This window comes from Tupaia chinensis, unplaced genomic scaffold (genome assembly GCF_000334495.1).
Source record: "Tupaia chinensis unplaced genomic scaffold, TupChi_1.0 Scaffold144586_1, whole genome shotgun sequence".
Lineage (NCBI taxonomy): Eukaryota > Metazoa > Chordata > Mammalia > Scandentia > Tupaiidae > Tupaia > Tupaia belangeri.
In genome coordinates, this window is record NW_006204446.1 from 52,686 (window position 1) to 68,841 (window position 16,156).

Consider the following 16,156-nt stretch of genomic DNA (forward strand, 5'->3'; position numbering starts at 1 on the left):
CAAAAGAACGCTCAGTCGGCAAAGTGCTTGCACAACTATATTCATTGCAGAACTATTCACGATTGCTAAGACATGGAACCAACCCAAATGTCCACAAGCAGATGAGTGGTTTGAAAAAGTGTGGCACATATACTCCATGGAATACTATTCAGCCGTAAAAATCAACAAGGCCCTGGAATTTGATAGAAAGTGGATGAATATGGAAAATTTGTTGCTGACTGAACAAGTCAGGCTACACAAGAGAGACATTGTATGTCTCCACTTAACATATACTGACTGTCTGCACTCTATGGTAGAAACTGAAAGAAGACTGAAGAACGTAAAAGCATTAAAAATTGTAATGGACACTAGAGACAAAGTGGAAAGAGAGTGTGGGAGGGGAAGGAGTGTAGGAAAGGAAATTTGGGGGGAAAATAGAGAGGTAAGACACTTGTGGGGCCCAGATATGGTTTATTATCTGTTGACAAGAGTGTGTATAGTATTCTCAACTGGGCTGGACTGAGGTGTACATCATGCTTGGTAACGTCTCTTTAAAATCTAAATGATGTATAGCAATTGAATGCATGAATAATAATACTAGTAATACATTTTTTAAAAGAAAATGAAAGTTAAATAAAAAAAGAAAAAGAAGTATAAGAGCCTAAATTCTGAGAGTCCTGAGGGACAACTTATCCTGAAGGATAAATGTATTACTTAGCCCTACATATTAGAAGAAAACTTCAAAAGGTAGCAAGCACTAGGTTCTTATCAATCTCTAGAGTACTTGTTGAAGATGACCGTCTCCACCTTTTATAACCGAGACCAAAGAGAGACTGAAGGCGAGGGAGCACAGATAGAGGAGAGAAGACAAATTTTTCTTGTGGCGGCTTTGCAAGATAGGCTGGCAGTCCCAAACCTGCTATATGCCAGTGGTCATATAGTTAGGAAATGTCCAAAGAAAAATGCCCCACCACTGGTTCCCTGAAGCATCTGTGGCAACAATCACTGGAGTTTTGACTGTCCTTGGAGGCAAAGGTGCCCAAGGCCCGGCTCCTCTACATCCCAAACGAGGAGGTTTACCAGAAGGGGGACTTCACCAGAAGCAGTAGCTCTGGAGTGAGCACTGCTGTACGTATTGTGTACTTTGTGTGTGCGTGTGAGTGTGTGAAAATGGGTCCTGCACTTAACAGTTTTCTGGCGCTTCCCACATTCACAGACAAGGTTAACACATGCAGACGAGGTCAATTCTGTTGTTTTACAATCTGTGTAGAAATCAACTTTAGGAATGAATTGGACTTTCATGTAACAGTTCCCTGATTGTTTCAGATGTCTCATTTCTGTAGCGAAGAAGACAGAAATCATTCTTACTTTTGTTCTTCTGTCCATAATGTGTCTCTTTTCTCAACTAGTTTTTATTTTATTTTTTAAATTTTTATTTCTATTTATTTTATACATTCAATCACGTTACTTAACTTACAAAGTGAACATTCCAACATGCGTACATTTTTTTTAAATAGTTCTTTTTTTTCTTTTATTTTTTTTATTATCATCATCATAATCTTCTTTATATTACATTGGATTACATATAACTTCACAGTGTATTACATTGTTTTTTCAAAAGGGAATGCCATGCATGTCCATCAGTACAGAGACATTAATCTCCCCACTTCAACATTCAATATCTTTTCTATGTTTTCCCCAATCATTATTTTTATTATTCTAATTATTTTTAAAACAGTCAATTGCTATTTCTCATTTTGCTTGTAAAAATACTTTGCCCATCATGAAATACTTCTCAGACCAATCCAGTTGAGAATACTATACATGTCCTCATCAACAGTTAATAAGCCCGGATAGTCGGTATATATTGAGTGGATACATACAATATCTTTCTTTCATAGCCTGGCTTACTTCACTCAGCAATAGATCCTCCATATCTGACCATTTTCTATCAAATTCCAGGGTCTTGTTATTTTTTATGGCTGAGTAGTATTCCATAGAGTATATATACCACACTTTTCCAATCCATTCATCAGTTTGTGGACATTTAGGTTGGTTCCATGTCTTGGCAATTGTGAATAATGCTGCAATAAACATGGATGTGCAAGCACTTTTCTGACTGAGCGTTCTCCTGTCTTTTGGGTAAATACCCAGAAGTGGGATTGCTGGATCGAATGGTAGTTCTATTTGTAGATCTTTGAGGAACCTCCATATCCAACATGCGTACATTTCTCAGCAGCCCAGTTCACCATACTAGAAAGTTATCTTCAATAGATGATTACCCACTTCTTTGTCCCATAAATGCCTTGCCTCTCTATTTTTCTCCTTAATGTCCTTCCTCAGACTCTACTCCTTGACCTGCCCTCTTCCCACTCTGTATCTGGTATTCACAACCATTTACTTTGTTTCTATAACCTTTAGACATTCAGTTTTGGTCATAGAGTGCAAACACTCGGTATTAAGTGGAGACATACAATCTCTCACATTCATCACTTGGCTTGCTTCACTTAGCAGTAAACCTTCCATTTTCATCCACTTTCTGTCAAAAACCAGGGTCTTGTTTTTCTTTCTTTCTTTTTTTTTATGGCTGAGTAGTATTCCATAGAGTATATGTGCCACAGCTTTTCAATCCATTCATCTGTTCGTGGGCATTTGGGTTGGTTCCATGTCTTAGCAATCGTGAATAATGCCACAATAAATATGGATTTGCAAGCACTTTTCCGATTAAGAATGCTTCTGTCCTTTGGCTAGATACCAAGAAGAGGGACTGCTGGATCATATGGTAGTTCTATTTGTAGGTGTTTGAGGAAGCTCCATATTGTTCTCCAGAGTGGCCAAACCAACTTACATTTTCACCAGCAGTGTAGGAGATTTCCCCTTTCACCACACTCCCGCCAGCACTTACCATTTTTTGTTTTATAAATTGTAGCCATTCTGACTGGGGTTAGGTGATATCTCATTGTGCTTTTTTGTTTGTTTGTTTGTTTGTTTGAGAGGTTTTTGCTATAGGGTGCGTGCGCTCGCCAGAAAGACAGAGAGAGACAGAGAGACAGAAAGCGAGAAGTCACCCCCCTCCCCGGGGGATGGCCACACCGCAATCACTTCTCCTCCATTCTCCTCTCGGGATCTTGGGCACGCACGCACTCGCGCCTGGCATGAGTTTAAGCCACCGGGTCCGGGACTCGAACCGTGGTCGACTACATGGGAGTTCAGCGACATAGCCATTACGCTAACTGCTGGCCCCTCATTGTGGTTTTGATCTGCATCTCCCTTACAATGAGGGATGATGAGCATTTTTTTCATATGCCTTTTGGCTCTTGTATGTCTTCCTTAGAGAGTGGTTTTCTCAACTCTTTCTCGCATCTTTTAATGGGGTTAATCATCTTTTTTCAGGACAGCTGCTTGAGGTCCTTGCGTATTCTGATTATCGGTCCTTTATCTGATGTATAGTTTACAAAAATATTTTCCCATTCTGAGGGCTGTTGATTCACACAAATCGTCTGTGTCTTTTGCCATGCAGAAGCTTCTTAATCTGGTGTAATCCCGCTTGTCTATTTTTGGGATTATTGACTGTGCTTTAGGGGTCTTATTTAAGAAGTCTTTGCCTTCCCCAATATCTCCCAGAGTTTCCCAAGTGTTTTCCAGGAGCAGTTTCATAGCATGAGGTCTTAGGTTCAGATCTTTGCTGCACTCTGAGTTGATTTTTGCCAAAGGTGAGACGTAGGGGTTCAGATTCATCTTTCTGCAGGTGTATATCCAGTTTTTCCAGCACCATTTGCTAGAGATTTTCCTTTCTCCACTGGAGAATGGAACCCTTGACTGGCACCCTTTGTCAAAAATCAGTTGGCTGGGACCAGCACTTAGCGTAATGGTTATGTCGCTGGACTCCCACGTAGTCGACCGCGGTTTGAGTCCCGGACCCGGTGGCTTAAACTCACGCCGGGCGCCTGTGCGTGCGTGCCTATGATCGCAAGAGGAGAAAGGAGGAGAAGGGATTGCGACATGGCCATCCCCCTGGGGGGTGATTTCTCGCTTTCTGTCTCTCTGTCTCTCTCTCTCTTTCTGGCGAGCGCACGCCCTATAGCAAAAACCACTCCAAAAAAATCAGTTGGCTGTGTGCCTGTGAGTTTATTTCTGGGGACTCTATTCTGTTCCATTGGTCCACCTGTCTATTTCTGTGCCAATACCATGCTGTTTTTATTACCACAGCTTTGTAGTATATATTTTGGGTTAGGGAGTGAGATGCCACCCACTCCACTCCTCTTGTGCAGGTTTGCTTTGGCAATACGAGGTCTTTTATGATTTCAGATTCAAAAAAAATGTTTTTGAGTGGTTTTTGCTATAGGAAATAACTGAGAGAGACAGAGAGACAGAAAGCGAGAAATCATCCCCCAGGGGGGATGGCCACGCAGCAATCCCTTCTCCTTCATTCTCCTCGTGGCATCTTGGGCACGCATGCACACGTGCTCAGCGTGAGTTTAAGACACCGGATCCGGGACTCGAACCGTGGTTGACTACATGGGAGTTCAGTGACATAGCCATTATGCTAACTGCTGGTCCCGATTCCAGACAAATTGTATCATTGTCTTTTCTAGATCTTTGAAGAATGTGTCTGGCACTTTGATTGATTGGGATTGTGTTAAATGTGTGGATTAATTTGGGTACAATTGCTATTTTGATTATATTCATTCTTCCAATCCAGGAACATGGGACGTCCTTCCACCTTTTTGTGTCATTTTCAATTTCTTTTTTTTTTTAGCTACTCATGACTTCCCTTGTGGAGGTCTTTAACTTCTTTGGTTAGACTTATTGCTAGGTATCTTACACTTTTTGTGGCTATGGTAAGTGGAATTACTTTTTTCAGTTCTATCTCAGTGTGCTTGCTGTTCATATATAAAAATGCTATAGATTTCTGGATGCTGATTTTGTATCCTGCAACTTTACTGTCTTCATGTATTGCTTCCAGGAACTTTTTCATGGATACCATCAGGTCTTCTATGTATACAGTTTTGTCATCTGCAAATAGAGATAGTTTCACCTCTTCTTCTCCTATTTCAATGCCTTTTATTTTATTCTCGTTTCCGATCGTATTGGCAAAGACTTCCAGTACTATATTGAAATGGAGTGGAGAAAGTGGACATCCTTGTCTTGTCCCAGTTTTTAGTGGAAAAGCTTTTAGCTTTTCTCCATTCAGGATGATGTTAGCTGTGAGTTTTTCATAGATAGCTCTTATTGTCTTGAGAAATGACACTTCTATGCCGATTTTGCCGAGAGTCTTGTTCATGAAGGGATGTTGTATCCTATCAAATGCTTTTTCTGCATCAATTGATATGATCATATGGTTTTTATCTTTCTTTCTGTTAATGTGGTGTATTACATTTATGGTTTTACGTATGTTGAGCCAACCTTGCATCACTGGAATAAAGCCTACCTGGTTGTGATGTATAATCTTTTTTACATGTTGTTGGATATGATTTGCTAGTATCTTGTTGAGAATCTTTGCGTCTATATTCGTCAGAGATATTGGTCTATAGTTTTCATTCTTTGTCCTGTCCTTATCTGTTTCGTGAATAAGGGTGTTGGAGGATTCATAGAATGATTTTGGGAGAGTTTCACGCATTTGGTCCTTTAGAAATAACTTGAGCAGTATGGGGGTTAACTCTTCTTTAAAAGTTTTGCAGAATTCAGAGGTGAAACCATCAGGACTAGGACTTTTCTTTGTTGGGAGGTTATTTATTACTGATTCAATCACCTGGCTAATTATGGGCCTATTCAGACTTTCTACATCCTCCTGGCTCAATCTTGGTAGATGCCCCGACCCGCGGGACAGTCGAACAGGTTCCCTGGGGGAGGGAGTGAGAGATGGGACAAACACACGCACACACAACACGAGGTGCAGATCAAGTTGTCTTCTTCCGTCTACTTCCATTTATTGAGGAGAAATGGCGAGTTATATACAGCTGGTGGGCACCAATTGGTTGCCCGAAATGCAAATGAGATAGAACAGCATGAACCAATCATTGATGTGGGTGGATCTCTCCCGTTGCCTAGAAACCCAGCCACTTCTGGGGAGAACAGTTGGTCACATGATTTCTGAGAACCGGTTCGCTCAGTGAGGAAGTGAAGCCTAATGGTTTCCAAGATGGTGGATAGCTCAAGATGGCTTCCGTATGCAGTGCTCGCCACAGGTAGACTGTATGTGTCCAGGAATTTATCCATCTCATCCAGGTTTTCTTGTTTGTTAGCATATAGTTGTTCAAAGTATCCTCTAATGATGTTTTGAATTTCTATGATTTCTGTTGTTACATTGCCAGCTTCAATGCATATTTGATTTATCTGGATCCTTTCTCTCTTCTTAATAAGTCTCACTAGCAGTGTATCAATTTTGTTCATCTTTTCAAAGAACCAGCTTTTACTTTCATTTATTTTCTGTATAGTTCGTTTACTTTCTATTTAATTTATTTCTGCTCGGATCTTTATTATTTCTTTTCTCCTGGAATTTTTTTTTTAAATTTTTTATTTTTTTGCTATTGTTTTTCCAACTCTCTGAGGCACAATGTTAGGTGATCCATTTGCTGTCTTTCCATGTTCTTCTTATGTGCACTAATTGCTATGAACTTCCATCTTATGATTGCTTCTGCAATGTCCCAAAGATTATGGAAACTTGTGTCCTCATCGTCATTGGCTTCTATGAACCTTTTGATTTCAGTCTTAATTTCTTCTGTCGTTGTGAAGTCATTCAGGAGTAGGCTATTTAGTTTCCATGTGTTTGTGTATTTTGAGGATTGCTCTTGGAAAATGAAATCAAGTTTGGTTCCGTCATGGTCAGAGAAGATGATGGATATAACTTCTCTGCCTTTGAATCTGTAGAGGTTTGCTTTGTGCCCTATCATGTGGTCAATCTTAGAAAAGGTTCCCGGTGGGGGTGCGAAAAAAGTATATCCCGTCGTTTGGGGTTGGAAAATTCTATAGATGTCTGTTAAGTTCATTTGATTTATGGTACCATTTTGATCCTTTACCTCTTTACTTATTTTTTGTCTAGATGGTCTGTCCAGAGGAGATAGTGGGGTGTTGAGGTATCCAACAATTAGTGTCTTGCAATCTATCCCTCCTTTTAGATCTAACAGTCTTTTCTTCACGTATTTGTGTGCTCCTGTGTTAGGTGCATAGATATTTATTAGCGTTATATCTTCTTGATGGATTAACTCTTTACTACAATATAATGTCCTTCATTGTCTCTTCAAACAGTTTTTGTTTTAAAGCCTATCTTGTCAGAAATTGGTATCACTACTCCAGGTTTTTTTTTTTTTTTTTTGGTTCCCGTTTGCATGAAATACCTTTTTCCAGCCCTTCGCTTTCAGTCTATGTGTCTTTATTCATGAGATGCGTTTCTTGTAGGCAAGAGTTAGAAGGTTTCTGGGTTTTTTGTTGTTGTAGTTGTTGTTTGTTTTTACCCACTCAGCCAGTCTGTGTCTCTTGATTGGAGAATTTAATCCATTAACATTCAGTGTTTTTATCGATATTTCCGGACTTGTCTCGACGTTTAAGATGTCCATTACCTTGGTTGCCTTGTTTTTGTTTGTTTGTTTTTTTTGTGTGTGTTTTGGGTTTTTTTTTTTTTTTGAGAGGTTTTTGCTATAGGGCGTGTGCGCTTGCCAGAAAGACAGAGAGAGACAGAGAGACAGAAAGCGAGAAATCACCCCCCAGGGGGGATGGCCATGCCACAATCCCTTCTCCTCCATTCTCCTCTCGGGATCTTGGGCACGCACGCACACGTGCCCGGCGTGAGTTTAAGCCGCCTGGTCCGGGACTTGAATCACGGTCAACTACGTGGGACTCCAGCGACATAGCCATTATGCTAACTGCTGGTCCCACCTTGGTTGCTTTTTAGTCCTTTATTTGTGGTTTTTCATTCTTTAGTTTTCCTGGAACAGTACTCTCTTCAGGATTTCTTGAAGAACTGGTCAGAGGTTGGCAAATTCTTTCAGGTTTTGTTTATTTGAGAAGATTGTCGGTTTTTTTTTCCCCCCACAGGAAGGATAATCCTGCAGGGTATAATAATCTTGGTTGAAATTGTTTCTCTCTTAACACTTTCAATACATCTTCCTGTTCTTTTTAAATTTATGTCTTTTTTTTATTATTAGTTATACATTTAATCGCTATACATAATTTAGATTGTGAAGAGACTTTACCCAGGATGATATACACCACAGTCCAGCCCAGTCAAGATCACCATATACATCCCCATCAATAGATAATAAACTTTATCTGTGTCCCACAAGTTTCTTACCTCTCCGTTCCCTCCACCCCAATATCCTACGCTCTTACCCTCTCACACTCTCTTTCCACTTTGTCTCTGGTGTCCATTACAATTTTTAATACTTTTATATTCTCCAGTCTTTCAGTCTGTACCATAGAGTGCAGACAGTCAGTATATGTTAAATGGAGACATGCGCTGTCTCTCTTTCATAGCCTGACTTGCTTCACTCACCATAAATCTTCCATATTCATCCACTCTCTATCAAATTCCAGGGTCTTTTTATATGGCTGAATAGTATTCCACGGAGTATATGTGCCACAATTTTTCAATCCATGTATCTGTTTGTGGACATTTTGGTTGGTTCTATTCCTTAGCAATCGTGAATAAGGCTGCAATGAATATAGATATGGAAGCGCTTTTCCGACTGAGTGCTCTCCTGTCCTTTGGGTAGATACCCAGGAGTGGAATTGCTGGATCATATGGCAGTTCTATCCAAAGGTCTTTGAGGAACCTCCATGTCATTTTCCACAGTGGCTGGACCAATTTACATTCCCACCAACAGTGTACCAGTGTTCCCCTTTCACCACATCCCCTCCAGCACTGATCATTATTTGTTTGTTTTGTTTGTTTGTTTGTTTGTTTAATCTTTGGCATTCTGACTGGGGTTAGGTGGTATCTTGTTGTTTTTGATCTGCATCTTCTTTTCAATGAGGGATGTTGAGCTTTTTTTCATATCCTTTTTGGCTGTTGCTATGTCTTCCTTAGATAGTTGTTTATTCAGCTCACTTTCCCATCTTTTAATTGGGTTAATCATTTTCTTCTAGGTAAACTGCTTGAGTTCCCTGTGTGTGCTGGCTATCAGTCCCTTATCCGAGGCACAGTTAACAAAAATTCTCTCCCATTCCGAGGGTTGTCGATTTACACTAATTACAGTTTCCTTTGCTGTGTAGAAACTCCTTAATCTGATGTAATCTCACCTGTCTATTTGGGGGATTATTGCTTGTGCCTTGGGGCGGGGGGGTCTTGATTAAGAAGTCTTTGCCTACCCCAATGTCTCCCAGAGTTTCTTCATTGTTTTCCACCAGTAGTTTTATAGTTTGCAGTCTTAGGTTTAGACCTTTGATCCACTTGATTTTTGTTAATGGTGACAGAGAGGGGTTCAGATTCATTTTTCCTCTGATGGATACCCAGTTTGTCCAACACCATTTGCTAAAGAGGTTTCCCTTTTCCCACTGGATTGATTGGTACCCTTTGTCAAAGATGAGTTTGGAATTCAGCCTCCAGCAAACAAGCTAGCGTGGTGACTCGAAATCACCACAGGACCACAAGAAATATGGGAAAGCAAGAAAATACCTCTCCTCCAAGGGAAAAGAATAACTCCTCTTCATCCACAAGCAATTCGATGGAAATCATGGAAATGTCTGATAAAGAATTTAGAACATTCGTATTGGCGAAGCTAACAGAGATGGAAGAGAAGAGAGACAATGAACTGCAGAAGAGAAAGGAGAAAGAAGTTGATGAGTTCCAGAAGGCGAGGAAACTCTTACAAGATCTAAAAGAGGATTTAAATACTTTTAAAAAGAATCAAATGGAGCTGTTAGAGATGAAGGCTATAATACAGGAAGTCAAAATCCCCCTTGAAAGTATTCAAAGCAGACTTAACCATATAGAAAGTAGAATCTCAGACATAGAAGAGAAAATTGCTGCCCTAGAAAACTCCACCACGAAGACAGAAAAATGCCCCAAAATTTGAGAATAATCTACGAGAAGTACTAGATACCCTCAAATGTCCAAACATCCGGATAATTGGCTTTCCAGAAAGCCAAGAGACTCATAAGGGCATTGATAATCTATTCCATAAATACTGCAAGAAAACTTTCCAAACCTAGAGAGGCACTCAAAGATCCACTCCCAAGAAATACAAAGGACCTCAGATAGAATAAACCCAGGAAGATCTTCTCCAAGACATATTATAGCCAGGTTGACCAAAACCATAGACAAAGACAAGATACTAAGATTGGCAAGAGAAAAACATCAAGTTACCTTTAAAGGATATCCCATCAAGCTAACAGCAGACCTCTCATCGGAAACGATGCGAGCGAAGAAGGAATGGTAAAATATATTCAAAGTGTTAAGAGAAAAGCAATTTCAGCCAAGAATACTGTACCCAGCAAGATTATCTTTCAGGTGGGAAGAAAAGACAAGAACATTCTCAGATAAACAAAACCTGAAAGAATTTACCAGCACCAGACCAGATCTGCAAGAAGTTCCCAAGGGAGTGCTATATCAGGAAAATTAAATACAGACGCACAGAAATAAGAGTTCAAAAACTAAGAAAGCGGCCAACTTAATCGTAGGAACAAGTCTGGAGCTGAATGTTATGTCCCAGAATTTAATCGGGAAAATCGAACCACAACAGAAGATAAAGTACATGAGACTGAACTGGTGAAGTATAATTTTATGACTTTTGACTAAAATACTGCTGATTTTCTTGCAGACTTTGTTATCTGGTTGTAAGAATTTGTATCCTGTCTTGAGATATGGATAGGTTCATGCACCTACCATGTGAACAGAATCCTAGCCTGTTTCCTGGCTTCAAGCAAAGTTCCTTAGCATTTCTTTGATTTAAGTTAAAACTGGTTTTCTTAATAGTACCAAGTGAACTTGCTATTGAAAGTAGTTACATTATTTAAGAAATTGTGTGACCAATACAATGTGGGGGTTGGGGGGTGGGAATGGAAGACAACTGTAGACACCAGAGATAGTATGAGAAGAGGGTGGGAAAGGACAGAGGGTCAGAAATAGGGGGTAACAAAAAATTCTAGAAACTAGAAATGGAAAATTTTTGATGATAATATCCATGATTAAGCCACTATGCAGTATATTCTGGATGGGAAATCACATTTTGTATGCTGTGACGATGCTTAGGGGAAGAATGTAAATTAAATTAAAAACAACTTTCAGGGAAAAAAAAACCCTAATACTTTTTTTTGAAATTAGAAAAATGCATTAAAATACCTATTCGATGCCTGCAGTAAGATTATATATCCCCAGCTAGGTGCTACTTTATAGGATGCTCATTCTACTCACTGAGGCTTATGCCTAAATTTGGACTTGTGTTCATGGAAATGTATATATCAGCTGTGCTTGCTATGAAAATATTTAGATTAACTAAGATCTTTAGTGACTCAATAAAATGTGCAGGGAGAGTATAGAAAGCATAGATACCAGAGACAGTGTGGGAGTAGTGTGGGAGATGGCAGAGGGGAAGAGATAGGAAATCATGGATGGGGAGAAAAAAGCAAAACATACAGGAAACAAGAAATGGAAAATTATTTGTGGACGATAACATGTAGGTTGATGTGCTTGATTTAGCCACTATACAGTGTACTCTGGATGGAAAATCTCACTTTGTATATTGTAATGATGTACAGTGAATAAATAAATAAATTTAAATGAATAATAATAATATAGAAGGATAAGACTGACTCCATGGCTCTCACATGGCTGACCAGACAGTTCAAATCCTGGCCCTGGAAACTTGGAAAACATGCCAGGCACATATGCACAAGTGCCCAAAATCCTGTTCAGATAGAGAAATGGAAGAGAAAGCTTCTTGTGCACAATGACTTTAGCAAAACGCTGTCTTTTATGGTTCCAGACAAATTCTATGATTGTCTTTTCTAGATCTGTCTGAAGAATATCTCTTTTATTTTCCTTGCTTGCATTGTTTCTTTTGAGAGGTCTGGTGTTAGCCTGATGGGATGACCTTTGTAAGTTACTTGTCATTTCTCTCTTACTAGTTTTAGTATCTTGTCTTTGTGGTCGTAGCCAGTCTGGCTAAAATGTGCCTTGGGGAAGAACTTCTTGGGTTGATTCTATTTGGAGTCCTTTTTTATTTCTTGGGTCTGGATGCTTGAGTGCCTCTCTAGACTTGGAAAAAACTTTCTTCCAGGGTTTCATGGAATATATTTTCCATGCCCTTATTAGTTTCTTCAATTTCTGGGATACCAAGTGTTCGGATGTGTGGACATTTAATGAAGTCCAGTATCTCTCGTATTATTATCCTCATTATTTTGTTGTTGTTATTTTCTCTACATTTTCAGTGTTTCCTCCACCACCACCTCCTCCCCCAGGTCATAGGTGTTATCTTCTACGTCAGAGATTTGATCTTCGGCATGGTCTAATCGAGTTTTAATACTTTAAAGAGAGTTTTTGATTTCCTGTATTACACACTTCATCTCTAATAGTTCCATCTGATTCTTTCATAGAGTGTCCATTTCTTCTTTCATATCGTGGAAGGACTTCTTAATCTCCTATAACTCATTGTCTCTTTTCTGTTCCAACTCATAGAGTTGTGTCACCATGAATGTTCTCAATTCTTTCTCTGACATTTTGGTAACATCTTCTGTTTTTATAAGAGGTAGAAGGGAGTTATTGTGGTCTTTTGATAGAGACATATTTCCTGATTTATTCAGACCTGAGACTCTTTTACTTCTAGCCATTGGGAGATGTATTCACTTTTGGATACCTTTATGGAGAATGTTTCATTGACTGGGAAATAGTGTGCTTCCCTCTTGCTGTGGACTGATGTGTGCCAAAGTCTCTTTTCTGTTGTGTTTTGCAATGCGATCTGCACAGGAGGAGTCAGTCTTCTATTCAGGAGTCTGAAGAACAGTCTCTCCATTTTTGCAGGTGGGTAAGTAAGAGGGAGAATCCCTGGGAGCCTCACAATACCAGGTTATTTGAAAACCGTGATTCTAGACCTGTCTAGCCCCTTTTGGTGCACAGAGAACATGCAGGAGATGACAATATAAGATGGAAGACAAAATAGTATGAAAGAGAATAAAGAAAAAAGTGCAATGAAAAGTTTCATGTGTGTGTGAATGTGCATATGTGTATATATATATATATATATTTATATATATATATTCTTATTCTCCTCTCAGAGTCTTGGGCATGCACGCACACACGCCTGGCGTCTAGTTTAAGCCACCGGGTCCAGGACTCAAACCGCGGTTGACTACATGGGAGTCCAACGACATAGCCGTTATGCCAATTGCTGGTCACTCATGTGTATATTATTTTCATTAGTAGAAAACTGCTTTTTTTCTTGTACATTTTGTCCCTCTTTATCTAATTACGTTTATATATTGCTGTGACACTGTTACCAGTAAGGCTTAATGTCTCTAGGTCCTAAATCAGCCCAAGATGACTACAAACACAGTGAGGTCCATGGTCTCACTCTCAGTCACTTCCGTTACTACCTGATGGTCTCTCAGCGGATCTTAGCCCCCTCCCCACTTGGTTCTAGTTTAGCTCTGATAATGACATCAGAACCACAGCTGGAGTCATTTCCAATTATGACCTCAGCCTCATAAGTGAATTAATTCATCATGTTGATCTCCATCCCAAACTCAAGCCCCCGTCATATCTCCTATCAAACATCTCATCCATTGTTTTATCATTTATTTGATTGTTTTATGGTTTATAGTACATATCTTTACCCTATCCGTGTCTACCTTCAAGTAACATTATGAAAGTCACATGTAACAATATTATAATAGTATACTTTCATATCTCTTCTGACTTTTGTGCTATTGTCATACATTTCACTTATATTAATACATGTATAAGCCTTGCATTATGATGATTATTATATGCATTATTTTATTTTTGAGCAGTCAATCATATTTGAATATTTAAATAGTTAGGAAAAAAATACATGTACCCATACATTTACCATTTCCTGTGCTCTTTTTTCTGTGAATAGTTACATGCTTCCCATCTGTTAATATTTACTTTCTGTCTGAAGGACTTGAATTTTTTTAAATTTTAAAAGCTTTTTTATTCATTTATTCCATGGCAGAGAGATAGAAAGAATGAGAGAGAGAGAGAACCCAACGGCGTCTTGACACTATGATCTATTCCCATTCCCATTTTTAGGGAGGTCATGGGATGTCAACCCGAGACCTTTCCTTCATGGGTCTAGTTGTGCAACTGCTGTGTCATCACCTGGTCCTAGAAGTTATATTTTTAATGAAAAAGTAATTACTTAGTCACTAAAACAATATTGTCAGTCTTGTCTTCTGATTCTTTCAGGTATAGGAATGAAAGTAAGAGTGAAGTAAGGAAGGTGAAGGAGAGCCCATGCTGCCTCCGGTGCTCTACCTATGCAATTCTGGCCCTCTCTCTGCTCTCTACTGGATCATTTATCAGAATGGAATTTGTTCCAGGTATAGAAAACCACAACTTAGAGCGGGTAGTGCCTGAGAGCACTGGCTGGGGAGCAAGTATTAGTTGTGCATGTGCGCGCGCGCGCGTGTGTGTGTGTGTGTTTGAGCAGCTCTAATCTTTTTATTCTGTACTCTATAAAATGGCACTTTAATAATGCTGGTATTCCTGAAATTGATTTATATTCAGTTTTGTAATTTTAGCACAAAAGTTCTCCAACTCCTAATCAAGTATTCCTTGTTTTTGTAAACTACAGATTACATATACATATATATAGACACACACACATTTCATATAATTTAAGACATTTATTCATCACTGTGTATAAATCAATCATCTTTGGAAAGCGAATCACATTTAAAATGCACTACAGAAAATTATGTTTCCCTTTTCTTTTTAGGTGGGTGTCCCAAAAGTGGGTCAAGTTCAGCCTCTTCACTGTGTTTTCTTTTCTCTTTTTTCTTACTATCATCGTTTTGATAACCACTGGAGTCGCTGCCTTGGAAAATGGGGACCTGTTCCTGATTTTCCTGGTGCTTTTTCTTCTTTGGCTCTTCCTCCCAGAGGGCATTCATATTACTTGGAATCTGCTAGTCTGTCTCTCCCTCCAGGACGACATCTGCAAAATTTGCTGGCTCTGTGGTACCACCATCCACTTCTCATGCCTCTGGGCCTTTTTTCCTTTTCTTTTTCTTTTCGGGGGTGGGGGCTGGTTATCAAGAGGTTCTTCAATACCAGTTTCTACTTCTTCAGAAACTTCAGGGCAGTTGGACTGTAAACTAGTGATATTTAGTTTTCCTCAAATGCAGAATACTCCAGCAATATCTGAGTCTAAGCGAAATACTTAAAATTCTAGATCATCATCTCCAGGGTTTGCTACTGCTCAGCTGGTATCTGCTGAGGCTTAGGGATGGAGGCATTAAAACACCCATGTACTAAACAGACACTGTGGCTACAAAACACTTTATTAACTGTCCCCATAAGCTTTTGTCCTGGTTCAGGCAGAAAATAACAAAATCTGCTTCAATGTTAAGATGAATGTGTCCTTGGTCATCATACCTCCCAGTTCACCCACGACTTTGATGTTATCATATGCAGTAGGGCCACCTGAAAGGCTCTCGGAATAGCACAGGAGCTCCGCATAGAGCTGCTCTCAGTTGCCGGTGTGGTTCCTGTTAAGGTAGAGGGGCGACAGTGCTATGTGTCTTCGGAGGCCAGGCCACCAGGCAGGAGTAGCTGCTATTTACTAGTGCACAACCTGCAGCATACGTCGGCAGCTCTCCGTGAGGCACAAAGCCAGCTGGTCCTATCACAGGTCCCTCTGAGGCTGCCTTTGGACCAGGAGCCTCTAAGCAACCTGCAACCATGTGGCTTGTCAGGTTTCCCACAGCACTGACCAGTATGTATCAGTTTTGAATCCTGGTTCTGTGCCTCAAATCCTGGCTTTGTACCTCTATATCTGTGTGGACTTAGAAAACTGGAATCAGCAGATGGCATAATGGTTACGTCACTGGATTCCTATATAGTCCCTGGCTGTTCAAGTCACCTGGACCGGGTGACTTGAAACTCATGCCAGGTGAGTGTGGGTGAGTGCCCCAGATCCCAAAAGGAGAATGGAAGTGGTCATCCCCCCTTGGGGGGTTGGGTGGGGGTGTTGGTTGGGTGGTGGGGTTGGGATTGGGG

At 39.9% G+C, this 16,156-nt stretch overlaps 1 pseudogene; it reads right to left on the reverse strand.

The window, feature by feature from the left end:
• Positions 1 to 14,850: 14,850 nt before the first annotated feature.
• Positions 14,851 to 15,840, reverse strand: LOC102493538 (DNA-directed RNA polymerase I subunit RPA43 pseudogene; annotated as a pseudogene).
• Positions 15,841 to 16,156: the final 316 nt, after the last annotated feature.